The sequence below is a fragment of the Rutilus rutilus genome, assembly GCF_951802725.1.
Source record: "Rutilus rutilus genome assembly, chromosome: 2".
Taxonomy (NCBI): Eukaryota; Metazoa; Chordata; class Actinopteri; order Cypriniformes; family Leuciscidae; genus Rutilus; species Rutilus rutilus.
In genome coordinates, this window is record NC_140210.1 from 27,098,599 (window position 1) to 27,125,529 (window position 26,931).

The 26,931-nt window shown below is 36.4% G+C and overlaps 1 protein-coding gene across 3 annotated transcripts in view; it reads right to left on the bottom strand.

The window, feature by feature from the left end:
* Window positions 1–26,539, bottom strand: part of igf2bp2b (insulin-like growth factor 2 mRNA binding protein 2b) — a 46,166-nt gene extending 19,627 nt beyond the window's left edge. For 2 of the 3 annotated variants that reach the window (XM_084390138.1, XM_084390136.1), the window contains exons 1-2: window positions 26,262–26,539; window positions 25,673–25,714 (exon numbers count right to left, since the gene is read on the bottom strand). The gene's annotated coding sequence lies outside the window, so the exon portion shown is untranslated. The remainder of the gene's footprint in view (window positions 1–25,672; window positions 25,715–26,261) is intronic. The other variant, XM_084390137.1, reaches the window with a different exon arrangement.
* Window positions 26,540–26,931: the final 392 nt, after the last annotated feature.

The window sequence follows — 26,931 nt, forward strand, 5'->3', positions numbered from 1 at the left end:
GAAAGTCTGTTTTAAGGGCTGTGGGTCTTTTCTGTGGCCTCTGCTTTTTCCACGTGACCACATTTTTAACAGAAATAAAACCAACTTATCTGATCGTAGTCATGGTAACCAATACCCTTCTTGCCCTTGTTGGGGGGATGGGACCATAGATCCCAGAGTAAGTTTTAAAGATTATTTGTTAAATATACCAAATAATTGTGTCTGATTTGTCTCAGTCGTTACATGGGATCATTTGATGATACAGAACGGGAGATTTATGACTTAAAGGGTTGTTTGAAAGTGTGTGTGTGTGTGTGTGTGTGTGTGTGTGTGTGTGTGTGTGTGTGTGTGTGTGTGTGTGTGTGTTAGCCATATGAGAGAAGTTGAAGATGGGGTTAAACTCCAGCTGGCAAGACCTGGCGACTGGTCCAACATACACACACACACACACACATTCACAGGGGACTTTTATCAGCTGCTAGGAACACAGTTACTATTGTTTGAGGCCAAGTGTTCGCTCAGGCATATGTCCCGGAGCAAACATTCTCAGCTGATGTCCATTTATTGACAATCGTAATGCTACAAATGCAACATCAGCTAAGTGACGTGCTGGATTGGGTGTGATAGCTTCTTCATGACTTTAAGACTTTTTATCCACAAACGATGACTTCATAATACAGTACATCATGACCAAGACCGCTAGCAGCCTGGCGTGTGACCAGCTTCTTATAGCACACCCACACCCACAGATGCTGACAGTAAACTGTACATCAATTCAGTTAGTATACACTGCAAGGAGGGATTATGAACTGGACCAATGGGGATGTTTTCCGGGGGTCTCTGACCGCCTGGGGTAACTAACTAGTGCTGAAGTGATTGACAGCTTCAGTGATTATAAAGGGAGTGCTCTTTGCTCGCTTCCTGTTTATAACTAATTCACGATTTAAATAAAAGCTGCTAGTTACACACTGAAATGTTTCTATTAGGTTTGTTTTTAATTAACTAAAAAAAGATTAAGATGTATTAATTAGATTAATTCATAAGAAAAAAAAAGCAGATCAAGAATCATTTTGGAATCGGATCATTACTCTCTGAATCGGAATCGGATCGGATCGTGAGGTGCTTAAAGATTCCCACCCCTAACTTTGGTATTCAATAGTTGCATCGTTTTAATTGTACTTGTGTTTATATATGATGTTCATATTGGCTGGTTACTGAAAGCAAACTAGTTTTTAGACACACATTCAGATACGCCCCAAAGCGGAGAACATCTAGCATTTTGAGTGTCATTGAGCAGAGTTCTCTCGCTGCAGTGGACACGCACCATTACTGAGAAGCACAGAATGGGTAATTAACAGAATAGAAAAAGATTGATGGTGTCTCAAGATGCGTTTTTAAAAGTTGAAGTACTTTTAATTTGACAAGCCATCTTAATGCTTAATCCAGTGCACTGCACTCTACATTTCCAACAGATGAACACTAACTAACACGAATATAATGCCAACATGAAACATGTGAGCAGGGGTACATGATACACTACAAGGTATAACCAGCTGCATTTTTTCTGTAGTCTGAATTAACACTAGGCGATAAGGGCAATAAATGACAGCTTCATTAAAAGCCTGGACATTAAGTGAGATTCACTTCAATCACAAGGGATGAGCCAAGCCACACATTCACACAGACTTGTTCAAAGTAGGTGTGTGTGCCAATCAGTTGAAGCAGGGTCAAGGGAATAAACAACAAGACTCACTATCAATCACCAGTGAATGCAACAGGGTGACATAACAGCACTTGCAGGCCAAATGACATCACCAGCTATAAGAAGATCACTAGGGCTACATCACCTCAACTAACAGGGTCAGATGAGTGTCAGTTACTGTTCTGACATCACTTGTTTGGGTCACATCATCACATATCAAACTGTAAAGTGTGGAAACATGTAGTGCTGGGTGGTATACCAGTTCATACCGAATACCGGTGTTTATTTTTGTTATGATATGAATTTTTTAAATACCGCAATACCGATGTATGTCGCTTTAATAATGATCGGAACACGGCGCGGCACGACACTGTTTGAGAGGGTCCTTTTTCTCTGTTGCACTGTAGTTGATGCACGTGACTTTGAAGATGGATAGGTTAAACTATAATTGATAGCTGTCAAATTATATTACCGGTACAAATCTATTTGTGGTTGGCAAAATCTATTTGTGGTTGGCATTGACATCGTTGAATAAACATGAGCACTGCACGTTTCAAAATCAAAACGCGGCGTGGGTGTTTTTATATTAATGTATCTGAAGTGAACTGACGGTCTTTAGAAAAGTTTCTTTGTTATTACGATTGAATCTTTCTTTATCTTTCTTTATCTGATAAAGCAACGTTTATGAGCGTTGTTGCTTTGTGTACAGCCGTTACCAGGGAAACCGCTATTTCTGCCACTCCTAAAGCACCTCCTGCTGGCACCTCTTTATAAACAGCCTTGCAAACCTGTAATAATACTAGTTAGTCACTCATGACATTAAAATAGGGCATTCTAAGTCAATCTACTGCAGCATTTCCTCTCTCACTCAGTGAAAAATGTGTTTTACACCCAGTCATGCTACCGTGAAAAATACCGTGATGTGGATTTTTGGTCACACCGCCCAGCACTAGTAACATGTACAATAGCTTTGAGAACTTTAAGAATCAGTTTCTATAATGTTCTTTTGAAAAGTATATTCATCAAATAACTGATTTAAAAAAAAAATATATCACATGTTCCACAAAAATATTAAGCTGTTTTCAACACTGACAGTAAGTAGCCTTGGTTTTTTACTAATTTCTTGCACCAAATCAGCATTTTAGAATGATTTCTGAAGGATCATGTGACACTGAAGACTGGAGTAATGGCTTCTGAAAATTCAGTTTTGCCATCACAGGAATAAATTATACTTTAAATTACATTAAAATAGAAAAAAATTTTTTTACATTGTAATAATATTTCACAGTATTAGTTTTTACTACATTTTAAGTAATTTAAGTAATTAATTGACAATGAATTTGCAATCATTCAGTAAATTGTAGGATTTCTTTAAGGCTGTGTAAAAAACAGCACAGGGTTAGAATGACATGACTTATAATAATATTAAAACAATAAATGTTTAAAATCCACTTTCCATTCACAATTTTTTTTATAATAATAATAATAATAATAATAATAATATAATTTTTGTTGTAGTTGTTGTAATTAATATTTTAAAATTAGTAATACATTTCTGTCTAAAATTGCTCCCTTCACTGATCACTTAATTGACAAGGTTTACTTATAAATATTTAATATGAGTATGACTGTTAACTGTCTGAGATATTGAAAGATGAAGTCATTTACCTTACTTTGTCCACACTTTTGCTGAGACTGATGCAAACATTAACTGTACTAACTAAACATGCCAGCGCTGCCAGAGATCATATTTACACAAAACCCTGCTCTTCCAGTTCGGCAGACATGCTGAGACTCCTGTCAAATTCCACCACTTTAAATACGCACCAGCGACACACCTCTTTACAGCGAATGTAAGAGGTGACACACTCAAAGAATGTAACAATGTGACTATCCAGACACCACCTCTGACAAGAGACAAGACAAGAGACAAGAGATTGGCAAGAGACACCAATGTGCCATGAGAGTTGTTCCACCAGCCACGTCGGTTTGGTGTCACCGATCAACGTTAATCATACAATAGAGGGTTCAGGACCAGACAAGTGCCAGGACGGCTCTCCACCCATGTGTTTCTGAGAAGCCAGGAAAACTTGATCTATTGTAATGAGTCACAGGGTAAGCCTAACCAGTTGCACAACCATTGTCAAAGCACATCAGGGCCATGACGAGAGAAAAGGCAAGACAGCAACATTTTCTGAAACTCTAATGAACCAAAACATCCATGTACATGACACGTCACTTATGACCTGAGATCATCAATGCTAATCCAAATGCAACAAGACAATGGCTACAGGACACACACAGACCCAGTACATTTGAGCACTTTGGTTTTAGTGATCTGGACCTCAGGCCCTAAATGATCCTCAGTACCCAGCAAGCAATTTTGCGTTTATAAGACGTCTAATAGCCGTCCAAACACAGCCCTGACGTCTAGGCTAAAACCAGGCAAAATTTGGGCTGTCAGGGAATTTAAAGGGCCCCTATTATGGATTTTTGAAAATGACCTTTCATGTAGTGTGTAATATAGCTCTAAGTGAATGAAAACATCCTGCAAAGTTTTAAATCTGAAAGTGCACGTATATAAAGTCACTGAAATGAATTGTTTTTCAAACGAGTCATAAGCCGCTTCGTTGACGTCAAGACGACACATTAGCATATTGCCCGCCCACTTATTGCGTGCGCAGACACCAGGGAAAACTTGACCCTCAAACCTGCAGCTGATTCCTGTGGATACTGGATAGCATCATGTCGAGAAGACGCTGTGCTCTACAATGTGAAGGTAAAGCCAGTTTTTTTACACTGCATGGACGAGCATGTGAAGAATCAGTGGTTAAAATTCATCTTTACCACGATATCACAGCAGTATAATCCTAAACTTTTGCTGTGTTCCCTTTATATTACTGACGACTGCTTCTCAAAGCCAGGAGTTCAATGCAGGATTCACAAACCGCTTGCTCTTGAAAGATGATGTTCAAAATACTTAGTTTTGAGTTTTATATTGTGTCGGGCTCCTGCTAACTGCTAACTCAGCTGTGGGCCACTATTACCTATAACTGTGTATATTAATGCAGATTGTCTGTCGTTTTCACTTCTTTGAGGAAAGATTAAGCACTGAGCAAGATTTGTTTTACCAACGTTTATGTTACATCAGTCATTCACATCAGTCATTCACGCTAGAGCTCGGCTAATGTTTTTGCATACATGCACTGTTATTGATACAGTTTCCACGTGTTCACCGCAATATATTACAAAAATACTCGGTAAGTAAATTAGTACAAGTAAAATAATCGGTTTGTTGATGGACATGCACTTGTTAATGCTGATGGAGAGGAATTACAGTTGCAACATCTCATATAATGTACCTCAAACTGAGTAGTATCACTGAAGAAACGTCCTGCTCGAATTGTCCTTGAAATGGAGGTTCGGGTTCAATAACAGTTCTTCCAGTGTTTCATCATCGGACTCGCGCTCTCATTGATATGGTAAAATCGACGTCATTGTTCGTTACTGTGTTTAGTTTACGGCAGGGTTCCTCAAACTCGGTCCTGGAGTGCCGCTGTCCTGCACAGTTTAGCTCCAACCCTGATCAAACACACCTAGCTGTGAGTTTCTAGTGATCCTGAAGACATTGATTAGCTTGCTCAGGTGTGTTTGATCAGGGTTGGAGCTAAACTGTGCAGGACAGTGGCCATCCAGGACCGAGTTTGAGGAACCCTGGTTTAAGGTGTAGGAAGCCTCAGGACAAGCAGAGCTGACATTGTTATAGCAATGGGCATTTTTTGTTTTCGCCGCGCACTGTACGCAGTAAACCAATCACAACAGACTGAGCTGTCTGGCCAATCAGAGCAAAGTAGCTCACGGAAAGGAGGGATTTAGAGAGATTGATTCATTTGACGAGTCGTTTGAGAATCATTGAAAAATGTGGTAATGTGCAAATGTATATTATGAGGAAATGAAACAGTGTTTTGACCTTTGATGCATGTAAACCTGTTTTAGGAGACTCCAAAACAACATTAGGAAACTTTAAAATAGCATAATAGGGGCCCTTTATTTATTATGTAAACTAGGCTTTGTAAATTCAGCAGTGTAACTTGTTATGTTTAAGAAGTTACTTTTGTTAATTATAAAACTTATTTTTATAATGAACAGGCTGCCATGTCAAGTTAGCAATGGTAGAGCTGATATTTGTGTGCACGCGAGGCGATCTGCGTGATAACAGTGGAAACCACTTAAAATACTAATTTATGGTCAGATAAGAATAAAACATCATTTGAAACTGTAAAGGGTATTGAATAAAAAACACTGTATTGTGTTTTTATAAAATCAAGACAACAAACATATAGGCATATACTTGTTGCACAGTTTTTTTCTTTCATTTTGATAATCTGTTAATTATTTAAATGATATATATTGCGCATATTTCTTCCTTTTATATATATATATAATTTTAATCCGTTTATCTCCATTCATAGAAACGCTGCAGGTGTGATATGTGACGATGTGTGAATCCTCATGCTCTGTTTAAGCTGCTATTAGCACATGCAAAACTAAACCCCTGGAAAAAAGATGGGTAACAGACACTTATTCATTCTAATTTAATTTAATTCTAATTTAACAATCTTGTCGGTTAAAGTTTAATGATCGGTTAACAAGTTTCAGGTGTCAGGAAACTCCCCGAAATGAACATCACTAATCAGCAGGCTAATGTTTTAACAGCCTTGAACGCTTGCATCTCAAATAAATCTGGAATAACCATTTCGAAATAAGCCCAACAATGAGTCTAGAACCTGCTGAACTCCTGCAGGTAGATGTAGGATATGTTTGAGGACCTGGGACCCTGAAGTGGCAGTGGCTCCCGCACGTTTAAAGAAGCGTCTAAGCTGAATTAACCCGATTTCCCACTTCGTCTCTTAATCACTTAAGCACATAAGCGCCCTGAAAGTGTGCAAAGTGTCAGAGCCATAAAAAGAGAACAAGTGCATTTCCCACTGGGACAAAAGATATAGAAGATAAGAAGTATTAGATAGAATGATAGAATGACTGAAAGATATAAGCCCCAAACTGTATACCAAGTGAATTAAGATTTTATATTGAAAGGTCTCTAGCCAAGCACTGTGCATAATCTCCCTCAGTGCTTTGTTGTGTAGAAAAATTATTTTACCTCCTCAGCTGAAATGATACCTCACCTTAATCAGATCTGCAGTATCTAGCCATCTAGACTAGCAGAATCACATCTGAAGGTCTCGATCAGATCACGATCGGCTCTGTGTGGAACCCCCTGAAGTGAACAGGGTCAATTCTGTCCATTGCTGATCTCAGTCAGAGCTACTGACATTGGGATAAAAGCTAATGCCCTACTGACCCCTTAATGCATTGAGTGATCCATGTGAACCTTCACCTCGGCTCATTAGATGGATCTATACTAGTCAAGCCTGAACTTCTATGTCACTGTGTGAACCAACCACTTGAAGGTCTTGGGAAGATTTGCATTAGACATCAGAAATATTGTGTTAGTCCTTCTAATGTTACCTAATTAATACTGTGCATGCTCGGTTTGAAAAACCTACTGAGCTGCCCAGAGAAACAACATTTGAAATGTAACCCTATCTATTTTCTAAATCCATGTTCACCCGCCAAATGTGGGTGAAAATTAACCAAGGCAGGTAACGCATCTATTTTTGTTTTATTTTCATCATAAGCCAAATTGGTGGGTTATGATTCATAAACTATGTCCTCCTAAAAGGAGGCTCCAACATTTGCAAAACAAGGCACACACTAGACGCGTCATGTCTTTAAAATTTGGATACATTATTTTATTTAGCTCTACTCTGCTTCTGTCGACGACGCCCTCCTAAAACTCCAGAGGCTGTTCAAAATCCTGCCATACCACTCATATAGTTTTCCATTAAATTACATTTCTAACGATTTCGGACAAATGTTGGAATGTATTGTCTTCACACAAGGCTGTATGATGATGCAATCGCTACTAAATGAGTTAAGGACCTATCAGCCTGCGCCATCTAGAGTTACATGCCAGAACTTGGTATTTTCATTGCGACCACAATGCTACATAGGTGCACTCCCAACTCAAAGGGCGAGCAACTGAATATCACTGACTTCAAAGATACCTTGTTTTTGCAAATTTATAAAGGCTGATTCATACTTCTGCATCGGACCTACTGCGTAAGCTGCATGACGGTTTTCATTTATACTTCTGTGTCGTTGTCCACGTCGACATGCAATTACACATGCAGACCGCTAGTGGGCAGTGTCCACAGGCATGTTGATGGTGTAACCCACAGCATCAAGGCAAAAGCCGAAGAAGAAGCAGCTTGTTGTGCATGTTGTCGGGGACATAGATATCATATTCACCTTATTCCGGAAGTAGCACTGGGTGGCGCCATCCGCGTAATCTCACTTCCTGGTTTAGCTACTTAGCGCTTTGTTTGCCCTGGTCCAATCTGTTATCTGTCTTGATATAAGTAGATAGACTATAATATTATAGCCAAATGCGTTGGCCTATGGTTATTAACAACTGCTGCAACGTACTAAAGTACATTTCACTTGAAGCTTTTGAAACAATGCCACAATCAAATGATTTAATAGCTGTGTCTTTCTAATAGCTATTACTTAGTTATGAAGATGTGCACAAACACTACTACATGTAAAGTTTGAAACATTATTACACCACAGTTTGTTTGCTTAATCACCAGATACATTTGCAGTGTATAGCCAACAGATGAGAAAAAAATAGCCACGAACTGGTGTAGAAAGAAAGTAGAGCTTTAACTAGATGAACAAGAGGGTAACGTTAGCTTAGCTAACTGCTAGCTGCAATTTCTTATGGTTTGATCTCTAACACAAGTAATGGCTGTAAAATAAATCCAGCGACAAAACAAGGTATAGCATGTGTATGTGTCCTGTAGTGAGACCATTACAACATTAGATGTTTGTGGCTAATGTAGGCTAAACACTACACATCGGCCGGGCTGCGATCAGACAGGCAGACGGGTCATATAAACACCTAAAAGTCGTTTAAAAAATACCCCGAGAAACAGTGCATTGCTGTGCTGTTGGTACACACGTACATAGCACATTTGGCACAAATTAGCTTATCTTATGTGACATTTTATCAGTGAGACTTCTCTGCAGTTCTCCTCGAAATTGAATGAGGGTCCGCTAAACCGGAAGGTGGTTTACAGCGGAAGTACTGGACAGAAGTAAAAGTGGGCGGGGCGGAATAAGGTGAATAAAGGCTAGATGTCTTAAGGCGGAGTCACTTCCGGCATCACCGGCGGCCATCTTAGGACAGGGCTCTGTGAATTAAGGTGAGTGAGCAGCACGCACACAAATCCTCTTATCTCGCTGAAATCTGGACGGATTTACAAACGGTTTGGTTTCTTACAAACGTTATTAACGTGGCTATAATTCTGAATGCTTAAACATTTTGAACATAATTATTCATATGTATGCAGTATAATAGCTACATCTCTGACGTTTATAACAAACCAAACCGTTTGAAAATCGGTAGAAAATTGAGCAAGTTATGGTTATTTAAAAGTACATGCACCATGTTATGAGTGAGCGAGCACCCTGTCGTAAGATGGCCGCCGTGTGCGGATGTCGAGCTCCATTGGCCAGCAGCGCGGACGAGACATCTAGCCTTTATATGATATCTATGGTCGGGGAAGCAGCAGCAGTGATGGCAGCAAATAGACAACAGCGTTTGTTGCAGCTTGAGTTGTACAGAATTGACGCGTTGTTACATTTTTGGAGAGGTACACATCCGGCTACGCCATCGGCTACACGTGCTACACAGAGCCGACGATGTAGCTATGGCGTAGGTTTGACGCATAAGTATAAATCAGCCTTCAGGCATCATTGCAAGTATCCTTTGCAGAAAAAGGAGATCCCAGAGTGCACTGCAGTGAGCTTGGTGAAAAAAATATATTCAAGATGTCGAACAAAGCGAGAGAAATGTCTTTATTAAATAACCTTAGATTTCATTTTGAACTGAGAAGTAGTTCAGTCAATGTAATTAAAAATGTATTATTTGACCCAATATTTGTATGTGTTCTGTATTTGTATGCTAATTACAATATAGAACCAAATTTAGCAAGACATGCTGACTTTTCCTGTTTGGAGCTTCTGCTAATGTAGAGAATTCCAGAAAACAAACTTATGAAGTTCCATGATGGTTAGGATGCCTTCCTAGAAGTCAATAGGTAGAGATGCTGCACACTAGGTTTTTCTAACAGAGCTAGTCTTATGACTTAATTACGCAAAAAAGAAAGTAAAAAAGCTGCCTGGATCCACTTTAGATTTCACCGGTGTCTGCATGTGTCAAGCAGAATGGTGTTTTGGCATTGTTGCCTGCCTTTATACTATCATTTATTGTCGACATGGTTTTAATTCTGAAACCCCTGTTGTTGTTTCTTTATTGAATATGAAAGAGCCAGAAATAGAACCACTCCTCCTCTCCTCACATTCCAGAGGTACACCTGGACGTCGCTTGCCACATTAACATTCAACATGCACTATTTTAACACAGCAGTATCCTGCTGCCCCCAGTGGTTAATCCATTAGCATTCTGCATAGCTCAGTCAATTATTTATGAGTTGTGCTGTGTGTATTAGCATTCTGATGTCCTCTACAGCAGGAATTAGTGTTTAAGAGTAAACAGCATTAATTAGCATTCTTGACAAAGTGAGTACACGCAATGCATTAGCTATTTCTAAAACACAACACAGCAGGATTTTTGGCTAGCTGAGACAAATAGCAGGTGCTGCAATTCAGTTTAGTGAGAAATTCTTAGATTATATTATATTGTAGACCTGCATGATTCTGGATGAATTGATGATGATTTTTTTTTTTTTTTTTAAAAGAGATCACAATTCTCCCAAGATTCTGAACAGACAACTAACAAAATAACAAGTAATTTACTAGAGGTTCTGACAAAATGTCAATTTCTGCAGTCTATTTAAAATTTGTCATAAATTTGAATGAATTTTTTTTTTTTTTAAGCTGCATTATGCTTTTTGCTCGCGGGTTTCTCTATAGAGCTCCCCCTACAGCTTCGGAATAGATATTTGACAACACTGTCGTCAAAACTCGTTGGCTCGTCCCATCTTCTCCCGCTGGTCATGTGCATTTGTTTTCAAAGAACCCGGCGAACGCACGGAGCCATGTCCACTGAGGTATGTATAATACACAGAAGGCTAGCATATCAATGTTTAGATAGTATATGTGTGCAGTGCCGTAAAGCAGTTTGGGCGGCCCGCCGGCCCAAAGTTGCAAGGTTGTTTTTTCGTCTCACAGGCGCTCGAGGGGTGCGAGAAGACCACCATTCAACCCGAAAATCATATAAAGTCATATAACCATTCCAATGACTCCGAAGCTGTTCGGTTAAGATAAAAAAGTTACTTAGTTCACCTTTAAATCGGTTTAAATGAATGATTCAATGATATTTCATTACTGGATGAATCAGCTTTTCTGAATGAATCTCTTAGTCTTGAACGAATGATTCAATGACAAACATTTTGAACAGTAACTTGTCGCCACCTATAGTACCGTAACAATGTAGTCTATAAAATCATTATTTGAAGAGCCAAGTTACTTTCAAAAGGTGATTTGATCACTTCCGTAGACAGTGTTTATATCCAAAGTTTTTTTTATTCCAGTACGTGCACTATAATGTTTTGGAATATTAATAACATGGAAATTACGATGCTGTGTGGTTGAAAAGACTGTTTGCAAAGCTTTTTCATACCTTGATAACCTAAGCAGAAGCGCAAACGCAGATTTGAATGTTCTGGTGTGATTTTTGTCAAAGGTTTATTACACGGCCAAATCGTTGTCATTTAGGAATGAGATTGTGCGGGTGTTCTATTGTAGACTATACAATTTCTAAACTCACTCTTAAAATAAAGGTTCGAAAAGGGTCTTGTTGCAGTGGTCCCATAGAAGAACCATTTGTGGTTCCCCAAAAAACCTTTCAGTAAACAATCCTTAAAAGATCCATTTGTGTTTTCTTAGTTTGAATAACATTTTATAATCTAAAAACCTTTGTGCATGGAAAAGGTTCATGGATGTTAAAGGTTCTCCATATAACCGTCAATGCCAATAAATAACCTTTATTTTTAAGAATGTTTTCTTTCTTTCTTTCTTCTGTGGAACATACAGTGAAAGAAGATATTTTGAGAAATATGTTTTCTTGTTGTTGTTGTTGTTGTCCATTCAGCGGATGTCAATGGTAATCACACTGTTTGGTTGCCAACATTCTTCAAAATATATTATTTTGTGTTCCACAAAACAAAGAAAGTCATTCAGGTTTGGAACAACATGAGGTGGAGTAAATGACAGAATTCTTTTAATCTAAAAGCTGGTTCACACTGTTGACACAAACGTCAACATTTTGAATGTTCTAAGGGATTGATCTTGGATTTACAATGTTGTGAAACACAACTGCCATTATCACACTGCCCCCACAAACACCAGCAGGTTTAACATAGCCTACTAATCCAACAACTGAATTTGACGTTTGTTACTTCAGTGTGTGAAACAAATGTAGAGTCAGTGGGGACATGTCCCTAGTATCAACTTTTAGAAAGTGCATCCATTTGTGGCAGCAGTGTGTGGGGCCAAATAACAATACCACCCTATGTCACTTATGACCAGGTCAGCCACTGATTAGTTGGAAGGATAATAGCCTACTTATTGTAGCAAACTGTAGATGTTATTAACACACAATGGGAAGATTCAGAGTACAACAATGACATATCAGGAAGGAATAGAACAGGAAATGAGAACAGTTGGGGGAATAATACCATTTTGACTTACTGCCAATCAAATGTCATTTTCTTTACACCAACATTCTGAATATAATCACAAGTTTGCTTTAAAACCTTTAATCTATATAAATTATAATCTATAAATTCAGATTTTCTGAACTTTCCTGTTGCACAAACAGTAGAGCATAACAAAGCAAAGTTAATGGGTTTGAATTCCAAAGAATGTACAGTTTGAACCAGTGTTGTCAAAAATACTAATTTTCCGCAGAATCGATACACTGATACCAGCTATGCTTTCTTGCACTCTCTTCTGTCAGACAGCGAGTTAACACCTCCTCTGCCTGATTCATCTCATTCACTCCGGTTAAATAGTGTTGGTGTGACTGTGATAGGGCATGAATTTCGCCACATGATAGCAGGTATTGGTCATTATTTCACTCATTCCAGCAGGTTCCACGCTCACATCCAAAATGCACTCACATAAATCCTCCTCTCAAACAGCTCGAGAGTACCAAATTGAGTTCTTTTTCGTGGCTTATTGCACCTAAATGGTCAAATACATACACAGTTCTGTCAAAATGGCCATCTTGGCCAGTGTACACGTAAACACAGTCAGTTAGGTCTAAAGTGAACGTAAACAGTTGGGAAAGAAAACAGATGTGTAACAGTATATTGGATCCATGTATAAGCTCTTAAAGTGACAGCAGCCTAAAAAACCTGCTGCTGTTTGTGTCATTAATGTTAATAAGAAAACGAAAGAAAAAGAGAAATCACTTGCTTCGCCTACTTGTACTATGTCCTGAAAGTATGTACTGTTTTTGAGAAGAAAAAGTCATACTTTTGTGTGTGAAGCAGAAGAGAATGTAAGCTTTGGGACATAGCCTAGTCATAATTGCGTCTTTAACGGACGCTTTGTCACTTAGTAACGTGCAACCCCGTCACTGTTTAAACTGCCCTGTCAAACATCTTGTCACAGTTAAAGCTACACTGTGTCATTTTTTAAGTTGATTCTTAACAAAAAACACTTTGTTCTTTCAAAATGATATGTGCTCATTAATGTGTAATTACTTACACCAACTAATCAAGTATTCTCGTAAGCGTAGAATCTGCCATTTAGAATACATACGAGCGAGCCGCTCGAATGGCGGCAGCCATGTTGCGCCTCCATCTTGAAAATACATGTGCCAAAGAGGGACATACCTGGAAATTCAAGCTTCGCCTTTTGCGTTTTTACACTCAGTGGCACCGTGACGAATGCGAGGGGGAGATTACTCGCGACTGTCGGCAGATTTGAAATAATACGGCCACCGTAGGAGTTAAAATGCCTAGAAAGTAATATTCAGTTGGTAGTCATAAACAATTTCACCGCTAGATGGGAGAAAATCCTACACAGTGTAGCTTTAAAATCCTCCCCATTCAAATAAATTAAATTTCCTACCGTTTCGGAGAGAAATGTGAGATAAATCTGCCAGTCATGGATCTTTCATTTGGAGAACTCTCCTCGTGTTTGCAATAATGATGCATTTAAAAGTTAATGACCAAACGCGTCGTTATAAAAGTTCACTATGCTGTTTTTGATTAAATATAATGTGGATAACATTTAATAAATATATTTTTGTCAGGTTAGATAGGCTACTGATTATTAATCGCTCAAACTCCTTTATCTTAACCGCTCTGCTTAACCGTTGGTCTCGCACATCCGTCATGTTTGCAGTTTTTTAACACTTTTTATTCGTGTTTGTAGTTCTAATCGAATCCTCGTCCACAGCGCAATGGGTTGTGGGCAATATTAGCCATTAGAGTGTGCATCGATCTGCACTTCGGATTCTAACCGGAAAAAGTAGACCATCCGGGTATCTTTGGAATACTTATTTCAGCATACTACGATTTGTGACACACTAATTCTAATTCCGAATACTATTTAGGATGAATAGTATGCGAATTGGGACGCAGCAACTCAGTGCTCTTGACTGAATAACTTTTGTAACTTTAATTGTAAGGTTCATTACTTTGTTTATTTGTTCTTATTTTATTAATTTTTTTTTATATATATTTTTTTATTCAATTCAATTCAAAGTTTGAAATCAAGCTTCCTTGTGCTGCGTGTAAGCCACTGTACAACAAAATCGCCCCTTTGTAAAAACACAAATACAATGAGTGAGCAAACATTTAGGTGAGATAATTGTAATGGTAATTGATCAATGTTTATATCTGAATATAAGCCTAAATTAAAATCTGTTCATCATATAAAGCGATCATGTCTCTTCAGAAGACTTAAATTAAACCACACGATTCATATGGATTACTGTTACAATGCGTCATGCACTTTTAGAAGCTTGAAAATACTGATTGCCTAGAATTTCAATGGATGGACAAAAAATGGATGGCAGGTTTTCCCCGTGGTATCGAAAATGGAATTGAATATATATTTTTTTGAAAAGTATTTAAGGTATCGTATTGAAATTCCAGTTTTGTGACAATACTAGTATGAACTGGATAACTTGTATACCTTGAATGCAAAAGTTGCTTTGTATAAAAGTGTCTGCAAAGTGCATTCATGTAAATGTCTAATTGGTGTGAACTAACCTTGTGCATTTCATATAGGTAGTATATGTGCAAGTCTGTATTCACAGCTTAACTTGTGTAAACAATGTAAATAATGCATGAAGGGTTCTGTGTAACATTCTGCAGTTATAGGATAAATCGGACAGATATCAATAAGAGCAGGTAACAGAGAAGAATACTAAAACATTTGCCCCTCCTCCTAAGGATGCACTGCCAATTATATCCCACTTGGAACACATTCAAGATGTATGCGATGCAAATGAGGTTTGAGGACTCACGTCCATATTTCAACATGTGAGAGGCATACTTTCTGCATAATTATTCAGCATGCCTGATTTGCATATGTATGAGTCTCCCATTCCGCATCCTCATTAAAAAACAAGACAGTGAAGACGGAAACTCTAAAACACACTAGACTCTGTGTGAAAAATGTGTGAAAAAAAGAGAACAACTACTGTTACCCATCTCTACCGGTCAAAAGTTTGGAATCATCAGGATTTTTTTATGTTTTCCAAAGAAGTCTCTTAAGCTCACAAATGCCGCAAGTATTTGACCAGAGTACAGGAAAACTGTAAGTCTGGGATATTGTTACAATTTAAAACAACTGTTTTCTATTTTAAAATATAAATATATATATATATATATATATATATATATATATATATATATATATATATATATATATATATATATATATATATATATATATATATATATATATATTTATTTATATATATATATATATATATATATATATATATATATATATATATATATATATATATTGTATTTATTCCATTTCCCGTGATGCCAAAGCTGAGTTTTCAGCATCATTACTCCAGTCTTCACTGTCAGATGAACATTCAAAAATCATTCTAATATGCTTATTTGGTGCTCAATAAATATTTCTTATTATTATCAATGTTGAGAACTGCTTAATATTTTGATATTTTGATTCTTTGATAAATAAAAAGTTCAAAAGAACAGCACTTATTTGAAATAGATTTTTCTGAATGTCTTTACTCTCACTTTTGATCAATTTAATGCATCCTTGATGAATACATTTTAAACCTTACTTACTCCAAACCTTTGAATAGTAGTGTATCATGGTTCCCACAAAAACAATTAAGCAGAAAAACTGTTTTAAACACTGATGAAGAAGAACATTGATCAGCAAAGAAACGTTTCTTGAGCATCAAATCGGCATACGAGAAGGATTTCCGAAGGATCATGTGACACTACATATTGGAGTAATGATGCTGAAAAATCAGTTTCGCCATCATAGGAATAAATGACATTTTATATTAAAATCCAAAACAGTTTAAATTGTAATAATATGTCACAGTATTATTACTGCATTTTTGATCAAATAAACGCAGCCTTGTTGAGCACAAGAGACTTCTCTCAAAAACATTCAAAAACTATAAACGGAAGTGTATATAATACCTTTATCCGACTTGGTGCTGCTGGTCCACTGATCATGAAGACAGAGTGACAGGACGAAAACTTTTTAGATAATGTTATCATATAAGAGAAGAGTTTACCCAACAACTCTCCTTGTCTTTTCTAAGTCAGTTAGCACTGCCTTTGAACCACAGAAGAGTTCTAGATCTTCATCGCTACAGGAATCACAGATTCGGTCCAGAGCACCCACTCATTCATTGCTACCGCACCACCAAGATTCCTCCTTAAATGTGAAAAAGACGGACTTCCACAGTTTGTGATGTCAAAGCTCTGTGTTCCACATTCTTGCCTTGTCAAAGAAGCCCACGTACTCAAGCAATTCATGCATGGTGGAATCAGGACACAACGTGGCCAGAGTCTGAGCCATGTAGCGCTCTACCAGCAGACACGTCATCCTTTAATCTGAGGACTCTGGGATTATTAGACACAGGCAAGGCCTCTATTAAGTGTGGTTACAGCCCCTGCCCCCCAAACATATGCACACATTACCTATACTCAGCTCACTACAATCCTCCTGAGAGGGTAAAGAGAGACAATCCAGCACGTACACCATCCGTAGACGATGTCAAATGCGCACACACGTTATATGCTTTTTATGGAGAAAAACAATCTGTGATGATTTCCCCATTTGTATGTCAGTATGCACCGCAATGGAGACTAATTAAAAACCCGCTCATGTGTTTTAATAATATCAGTATCGGATATAGATCTAACCTGGCCATCAGATCACTGACTATCACGTGATTCACAAGAGGCTGAAGAAGCATTATCTCCATCACAACCTGATCCTCATCCTCTGACCCAGTGTGTGTGTGTATCCATATCCAGTAGCTCAGCATCTAAAGAGCTGACCTAGTGTGTGTGCGCGCGTGTAATCATTTTATTTTGATAATATGTTTGACACTTCTGATTTATCATTTAGTGTTTTAATGTCATAAGAACAGCACAAGCGGTCAATGATCGTGTCTTTTGTGGGAAAAACACAACTTGCCCAATTTTGAGTAGGACATGACTGAAAGCTAAGACCTAAAGTTCAGTAAGAGTCAGATGTTAATTCGCTAAGTGTTCAGTGAGTTTGTTTAGTAAAGAATTTGTTAACATTTTTCAAATGATATCTTGAGCTCATAAGAGTCATTTCAAAATTGCAGCTGTAATTGTGGAATCAAGTCATACATTTTTTTAATTTATTGAATAACATGGAATGTTACGGAATTGAGCAAAATTTGATGAATAGATCAAAAAGAAGAATCTGAAGACTGCATGTTGTGTCTCTGCATGAAAGAGTGACGCAGTTTTGTCTACTACACATATTCTCAAGCATGCGCGCTTGACACTCGTGGAGTTTTTTTTGCAGTCTTATTATATAAGGACTTTCATTTGATAAAAACTAATGTCAAATACATTACTATACAAAGTATATTACTATTGTACAGTAGAATGTTTATAAAGTAATAATTACAAGTTAAGTTCAATGTTCAGTTCAATTAGTGTATTTTTTTTAATTAAATTGTTAGTTTTATACCTTCCTTTTGTTTACCATCACTTTTAATAATGCATTTGTATTAAATCAAATACAATTAAATCATTCAAACAGAATCCAGAAAAAAAGACAACACAGAATTTCTGAAAAAATAAAACACATTTCACTGTTTTTGTTAAAATGTTAATAAATTATTACATTTTTAAAGTTTTTTTTAATTCAGTTGATCTGACATCCTTTCTGATTATTAAAATGTAATTAAACCACAAACAACAAAATCCAGTAAAATGATAGCAGATTTTGGTGAAAAAATTGAATAGATAATAACGGAATTTGGAAAAAAAATTCATGGGGCCCAATAAGAGTTATTTGTGATTCAGACTATCACTCTGTGTAGTCAGATTTGTGAACAATTAAATGACATCAAATTAAACGTAATAGTTATGAAGCTTAATACACTTTATGCATATGCCCTGTGGCTACAATCTGACAGTAACAGCAGGATATATTTATTATGAGCCTATATTCTTATTTAAATTCATAAAAAGATTTTACATACAGTATAGTTCGATTATTTCTTTTGTATAAAGCTTAATAATCAACTCTTCTATGCACGCCTTACACACGCTACCAAACCTGTTGATCAGCCGACACCTATAAGCAAACAGGGAGTGTTTCTCTCTTGGCTTTCACAGCACGTCTTTATTTCTGCTTCCCAACCTTTCTCACAGTACTTATAGATCACAGTCAAATTTCCCAGTAAATTCCCTCTCCTGTCAGCCGGTCTCAGTGGGCTATTGTGTTGCTTTAGACTCCACTCACTCACTCACACACTCCATCCATAACAAAAGCCCAACCGACCTGCCTATACCTCTACACTCTCCAGCTATAGGGTTACCATAGCAACTCCTGCACCATCCCCAAGTCATCAGCATTGCCTCAGCATAGGTATGGGGCAAAGGCTTTAAACGTGATTAAGTCAATGTGTGTTTAAAGAGAAAGAGACGCGCATACGGAAACAGAGACCGTGAACACCAATGGACTATCAACACCATGCAGAATATCTAAAAACAGACACAAGTGCTGTCAATGGTTTCGCACAAAGAGACAGTGAAAGGATGAATGGAGATGGGTTATTCGTTTAATCTCGAAATCTCTAACCACCCCCGTACTCCTTCTACTGGTGTAACAAAGCTCAGATAGTGTCTTCAGATAGAGTTCAGGCATGTCACAAGTACTGGCAATGCAAGGACACCGCTCACCTTTGACTGCCATTTAACTTTATTGCTATGACATATTTGTTAATTAAACAGGATATTCAACAGGATATTTAAGAAGAAATGTTTAACCCTAACAACACTTTGCTGAAAAACCTGTTGTGCACAATCTATTACATGCATTCTGACATCTGAAAGTTTATACCTTTGTTATTAAGTGAATTGTGAAAAGTAATGTGTTTGTTCAGTTTTGGTTTCGTTTTCACTGTGTTCTGTTCCTGTTTGCCTGTGTTCCCTTTGCTAGTTTGTCTCCATTGAGTTATGCACGCTGTTCTGGTTACGTTAATTATATCTGTGTATTTCAACCCGCTGTTCATTAACTTTCTTTGTCCGGTATCGTCAATGTTAATGAGGTTGTGTTAAGTTATTCTCCTGCGATTTTCTGAGTTTTCTGTTTTGGATTTATTAAAGACTTTTTATCTTTGCGTACTATATTACACCCACATGCACGTGACACCCTTAAGTTGTTGTACACATCTCTTTTTGCTGTGAAATCTTTACTCATTTTTAGAAAGTAAACGTAAGAATACATGTTATATTGTAAGTAGCAATAGTTCAAAATAGATATTACTGGAATGAAGCAACTTCGGATTACTTGACTATCCATACATCATGTTTAAGAAAAATTATGTTAAAATGAATCAAATATGATTCATCAGGCTGTTGAGGAACGTTTATTTGTACATCTCTCAGTCATCACTGTATTGCACTGCGTTATATTTTTTGCCGCCCACAATAAAAACGAAAGAACTTTGATCTTGAAGGATTTAAATATCATCTTTCCAAGACATGTTATTGGGAGGTAAAAGACAACTGATATTTATATGAATTTTATGCAAGTAGTCTGCTTCACTAATATAAAGATCTCATTGGGATTTTAACCCTTGTGCACTGTGCGATTTCTGTGTACACCCTTTATGGAGCGGGTCAGATTGACCCTAATTGGATTCAATACAATTCCTCAAAAATCACACTATGAAAAACAACAAAGATTCAGGTACAAACTGTAAACTTTTAATATCAACATTTGTCAAATATTCCACAAAAAAAAAAAAAAAAAATCTGAAGATATGATTTAATGAAAATGCTTTTTAACAATTTTTTTAAACTGTTTTGTTTTGACAAAATTTGAAAATAAACAGTATATACTGACTTGGTTTGCATATACATTTCTTTAACTTTTTTTTTGTTTTTGTTTTTGTTTTTTAGAACATCATAACTGAACAATTACATGTAGCTGTATAATGATTTTCCTAAGTTGGCTGTTTTGTAAACTCATTTCATAAAGTCAAGAATTACTTCTGACATGACGAGCACACAGCAAGTGTGTGCTTTCTGCATATGAATTTCTTGCACTTCACACGCTGTTTTTTTGGCTCTGTGAAGCTGCCTTTGAAAACCCTACATAAAAGGTTTGGTTAAAAGCTAGGTATTTCAGATATCTTGAATATATAAACGAGAGCTTATTTTACTCTCTGTGTCTGTCAAAGATTTTCATTTGTAATTTGCAATTAATTCTGAACACCGTGATTTAGCTTTTTCAAGTGTGTTTGGTTAGGGTTAGGGCACTTTTAGACACACTTACACTTTAGAACTGGAGTTGATGCCCTGACATGACAAATAAATGTTTTTATTTTGTGTCTGTACAGTTGCTTTTGAATAGCTGCCTATGAGGGTCAAATTGACCCGCGAACATCACAAACGTAATAGTAATTTTGTTTGTATATGTCAAAAAACACCAGCATGTTGAAACTTTGCATGCATGTTCATGATGATAAATGAGAAAAAGTCACAAAATATAAAAAAAAAAAAAAACATAGGTTAACCAGTATTTCCAACAACTAGAAAATCTAAACGGGTCAAATTGACCCGCAACACAAGGGTTAAAAATCTATTTCAGGAGCGTTCAAATAAATTTCGCAATTACTCTGAAAATTGTGTTGTAGCAGAGGAAGAACAAGTTATTACATGTTATTAACAAGATGAGCAAGAAAAAGATTAGAAAGAAAGAAAATAATTACACTTTAAAATGTGTCCTTGTTACAGTGTAATTATAATTTTTTCTAAACAACGTTTGGTTACAATTTTTATCACTCAACGTGATTTCATGTACCGTTTCGGACAGGACCAACATCTCCGTGTTTATTACAGAGATGGGAGTGTGTGTTTTCTAGACGTGGCCGTTTAAGAAGGTCATGTGCTGTGCTTGCGTGCATTACGTATGACATATATGTCTTAAGTTATTATTTCATTTATTTTCATTTATTATAAAACCCCTATTCAAGTAAACTTCATAAGTTCACAGAAGTGGCTAAACCCACATAAGTGAGCAGTGAAACAAGCATCGTATTCTAACCTCACATTGATATTAAGTGTCTTCACAGTTTCATGCGATTTGTTCTATTTGTTAATTTTATAATTAATTCTTTTTGTCGGATATTTTTCGTCATTCATATTTAAATGAAATAAAAACATGCTGAAGATCGGTATGCAAACGGTAGCTCAGGTAGGTCAAAAAACACACGAGGAGAAGCGTTAGGATAATACAACATCAACGTCATCGCAGACATCCGCATTCGGATGGGATTCGATTTCTCAGAGGACCGCTAAGTTCGGCGAAAAACTGTATAAGTAATTTGCTCTGGAATTTTTACAGAGGTTGTGTGAGAAAAACACAGACATGGCAGATTCGGACGGGATTAAAATCGCAAAGTGCGTCTTCTCTAACGTGCCCCTGGAAAACTAGTCCTGTCTGAATAAGGCTAAGGAGGATACCCAAAACATGAATCGGGCACAATAAGGAACATGAATTAAGACAACAGAAAGTGTTTCATGTTGACTTTAAAGCCACAATTAAATCCACATACCAAAGACAAATGTGACAAAAATGTGTAACTTAAAAAAAAAAAAGTATCATCCAGTGATGACTATAATACATGAACTAAAATAATTACTAATACTGACCATCCCATATATTAGTTACTTCATGTTACCAATATAAAATTACTCTACGTTTCTTACGCTCTCATCTGCTGTTCTAATCATGATACCTACATTCAACATGTGTTCTGTGACAGGATTCCTGTGCATCAGATGACACAGGGTGACAGAACTGAAGTCGTGTTCATAGTGCGGCATCCGATCTGCTCAGCTCTGGTTACTCTCACTCACACACACACACACACACACACACACACACACACACACACACACACACACACACACACGGGTGGCTTGGCCCACTTCCACTGACTGTAGTAGCGCTTTCTCCATACCGTATCTCTCTATGAAGTTTCAATGAAGTAACGCCAAAAATGAACTTTAGCACAAACACACACAACTCCCTCTCTACTCAGAAACACCTATTTTAAAGTGCAAGGGCTTTAATTCTTCATGAAATAATGACAGTATTTTAATTCTCAGATTTGGTCAGAGTTTTTTTTTTTTCAACTTGGCCCAAAAAAAAACTAATTTATCCAAAATTGTTTGGAAATTGAGACCTATGATCAATTCTTCTCATAACAATCATAAACAGCTTCACAAAACTACAAGGACTATACCTAAAGTACATATTTCGTTGTTATCGTCCTTTAATAATCATTGCATTTGTATGGAATTGAAATTATAATTTAGAACTGCACATTTTAATGTTCTGTTCCCTTCATTTATTTTATTTATCAAATAGTTGTATTTATTAAATTAAATAAAACATGTACTGATTCTGTCTAATGTTGCTGACACTGACTCTCAAAGCTGTTGTTAAAATGTTTTATCATGAGTTTACTATTTATAAACACATGATGAATCTACGAATCAGACTAAGGTCATTTTGAATCTGGTCTAGTATGTTTTAAGACACCACAATTCAAATATTGCAGCAAATGCCACATTTTCAAATGTATTGTGCATATTCAGACAAATCACAATTTGGTAACACTTTACAACAAGGTTTTATTTGGTGACTTTAGTTAACATGAACTAACCACTTCCACAGCATTTATTAATCTTAGATAAGGTTCATTTCTAATAATACATTATTAAAATCAAAAGTTGTATTTGTAAACATTAATGCACTGTGAACTAACATGAACAAACAATGAACAATTGTATTTTTATTCAATAAAAGGAACAAATATTTTAGAAGCTGTAAAAATATATTGCTCATGGTTAGTTCATGTTAACAAATGAATCAACTAATGTTAACAAATGAGACCTTATTTTGAAGTGCTAGCAACAATATAAACAACAAATATATAAGTTATAAATCAACGGTTGATAGAACCTCAAATACAAACACTGGTTTTGTAATGCTGAGTTCAGGATGTATAAATGATTCCTAATCACAAAGATTTATTATATGAAATTTACTGTTGGAAAACCATGATAACAATATTGATCACTTTTGCTATCTGATACCTTATGTGTTTTCCTTTTTGCTCAGTTGGAATATTGAAATCATTAATTATCATTATTTTCTTCATGAACTTACATTGTAAAATATATTAGTTTGAACATTTAAGACACTGAAAATGTTTGTAATCAAACAAATTTAAAACAGAATACTGATATAGTTTATTTTTATTATTATATATAGTTTAACATTTTATGTATGTTTTGTAATAGAATAATAGAATAATAGATATTAATAATTTAAATAGTAGCCTATCATTTGAAAAACTGACTTGCCCCTCAGTGATTAAACGAATATTGACAAATATTAATTTTTGGAGTTGATTTAAACTTGAGTTTTGATTTATTTGAGGTTTAATATTTTACTCTCAAAACATACTGTTTTTGGTAAAAAATCACAAAATAAAATCATAAAATCACAAAATCCCTTGCCACAAACCACAAAGATGCCAATATGCATGTTGTGTCTATTAAAAGGTATAATAATAAGTTTGTATAATATGTACATATAACACTGCAACTAAAAGTGGGCCACACCATGTACAACAATGCGACCTATACAAATGACTCAAGTACACATAATGGTAATGTCAAGTACTATTACAGTGGACTCTAATTATGTTCCACATCCCACCTCTCTTTGTGTGAAGACAACAGGGAATCTCTATTAATACTATCTAGCAATACTTACTTGATGTTGTTCTTGGTGGCCCAGTATTAGCAAAATATAAAAAAAAAACTATTCTTATGAAAATGTCTAATAAAATCTAATTCCCTCTCATACTTATGGAATGCTTTAATCTAGAACGAAAACTTGGCAAGTTACTGTACCCATAAGTACTTCCAAAAACATTTTGATCAGCCTGTTCTGTTTATTTGGGTTTTGCACTTTAGACTGACACAAAAAAAAAAATTTAATTAAAAATTAAAAAAGACTGAAGCTCCACAAAATCATGTTGAGCATGGTTAATTTTGTATGGGTTTTTGAGATTTATAAATTTTCCATTTGGTCCCCACCAATCATGAGTTAGAGAATGGGGTTTCCCTGCTACTTGTACTTTTATTTTATTTTAATTTTTTGTTGTTGTAAAGTAAAGTATAGAAATGGCATCTGCAAACACATTATGCTAAAGACTACTGCAGGGTGGCAGCATAGGAGGAATGTAAAGCTGGTCACGTGGTTGTGTTCTATGTACTTAAGTGACCTTTGCTATTCAAGCATGTCTGCATGCATTTGAACAAATGATTTGCATTAATGGTAAGCTCAATCTCAATCTCAATCTCTAATCTTTTTAAAAGAATGACTATTGTAGTGAATAAAGTATTGTAGAGAAACAAGCAGGTCGGCACCAAGCAAGCAGCCCAAGACTATAGGCTATATTTGGTTTTTCTACACCTTTAACAACAGTAGATAACCAGGGCAGTGCCTTAATAAGACTTAAAAACCTATCATTGTGATGCAACATTTAAAGCCAGCAGATATTCTCATCTATCTGCTGTGAATCCAACAAGACGAAAGTTACAAAAACAAATTAAACAGAGAAATTAAGTAACTGAATGTCTGCTATACGCAATCCTCACAACATCAAGTTCAGACCTGGTTCCCTCACAGCCAATGGTGTAGGCCTATGTGTGTTTGTGTGTATGTGTGCTGACACAATGGACAAAAGGCACTCGACCTAAACAGGAAGTTTGACTTTGTGGCACTTTAACAACCTTTGTCAAGCCCCGAGTTATTTTAACACATATAGCTTTTGCCTGTAGATGTATTATAGTCTACTAATTCGTAAATACTGATTATTATTTTTCCCTAAATTAAAAAGAAAAGTGTATTTTCACATTGTTTGATAAACTGAAAAACAGCTACCGAAAACAACATTTCCAGTTACATAATAAAAACTTTGGATATAAACAAGTGCGACTAGGCCCACACGACCATTCAAACAACTCTAAAAGCACAGTGGGACCGACAAAGACAACCCAGTCAACAGAAGAAAAAACTTACCTTAGGTTTTGGGAAATCTTGAACGCCTTTCTGTGCTATTCCCTGAGAAAACATGGGTACAGACAACTTAAAAATCGTGAAAAGGCTTAACTTACATGCTATATTTCCCAACGTCGAAATGGGTTTATAATAGCTACCATACACGCCTAGCTCAAATAATAATTAAAAAATATTTAAGAGTTCTGTTCACCAAATTTAGAAAAGGTTACAAAAAATGACCATCTCCAATACTGAACTGTACTGTTTTTGGGAAAGCAGGCGCAAAATAAACAAGGGTGCCAACCTAAACAAAAACTGTTCCTTCGCACTTAAAACTGGCTCATCTGGACGTCTTTACATTAAACTAGACCTTACACGTTGGTTATATAAGGACTTTAGTGACTTACTATCGACAGCCTGTTGAATAGGCGAAATTAAACTGAATTCTCATTTATAAGCGAGATTGACCGAAACGATCCATGCAATCACACACCCCTCACCCTGAACTATATTATCATCTCTTTTCTTCAACCCCATTGACCCTATTCACAATCCACCTCGTAGAAACATACTCAGATGTTGCACCAACTTGGCAAATGCATAAACATACCGTTTCGTCCCGTGAGGTCTTTCAAATAAATTCGCCAAGATATTACAGAAAATTATTTCTGCGGGAAATCCGTGAAATGCACCACCCGGCGGAAATATCCAAATTGCATCCCTTCATAAAAAAAGAAATAAACCCATTTCTCATCAATGCGGGTAACTGAAAAGCGTGGAGAGAACTTGTTCTCTTAAATATTCACGTGGTTAATAAGATTTTCGCGTCGTTTCGCGGTAGTGAGAGGAGTGGCTGTCTTCCCGATGGTTCATGGACTCTGTCCAATCAGAACTATTGTACTTCTTGACCATGGTTTACTTCATAGCCCCTCCCCTATTTTACTATAGATGAAACTGAAACTCTTAGCTAATGCAATGGAATAAACCAGAATGCTTTTGTTTGATTAAAGCTCTTTTAATAGCCCTGCCTGTACTATGGTTACATATTGACAGAACTGGTCAATATTTAATAATCATTTCTTACAGTTACAAGACTGTAGCTATTCAGATTTGTATTTGAAATAGTTTGGGTCATTTTGTGTCATTATGCTACAGATTACTGCAATAATGCTAATAGTAATAATTCATATTGTGGTGGATTTAATAATAACATAAATAGTTGTTTCGTTTTAAGTCACCAGTTTTGTTATTGCTGATATAATGGTGTAAGCTATTCATAA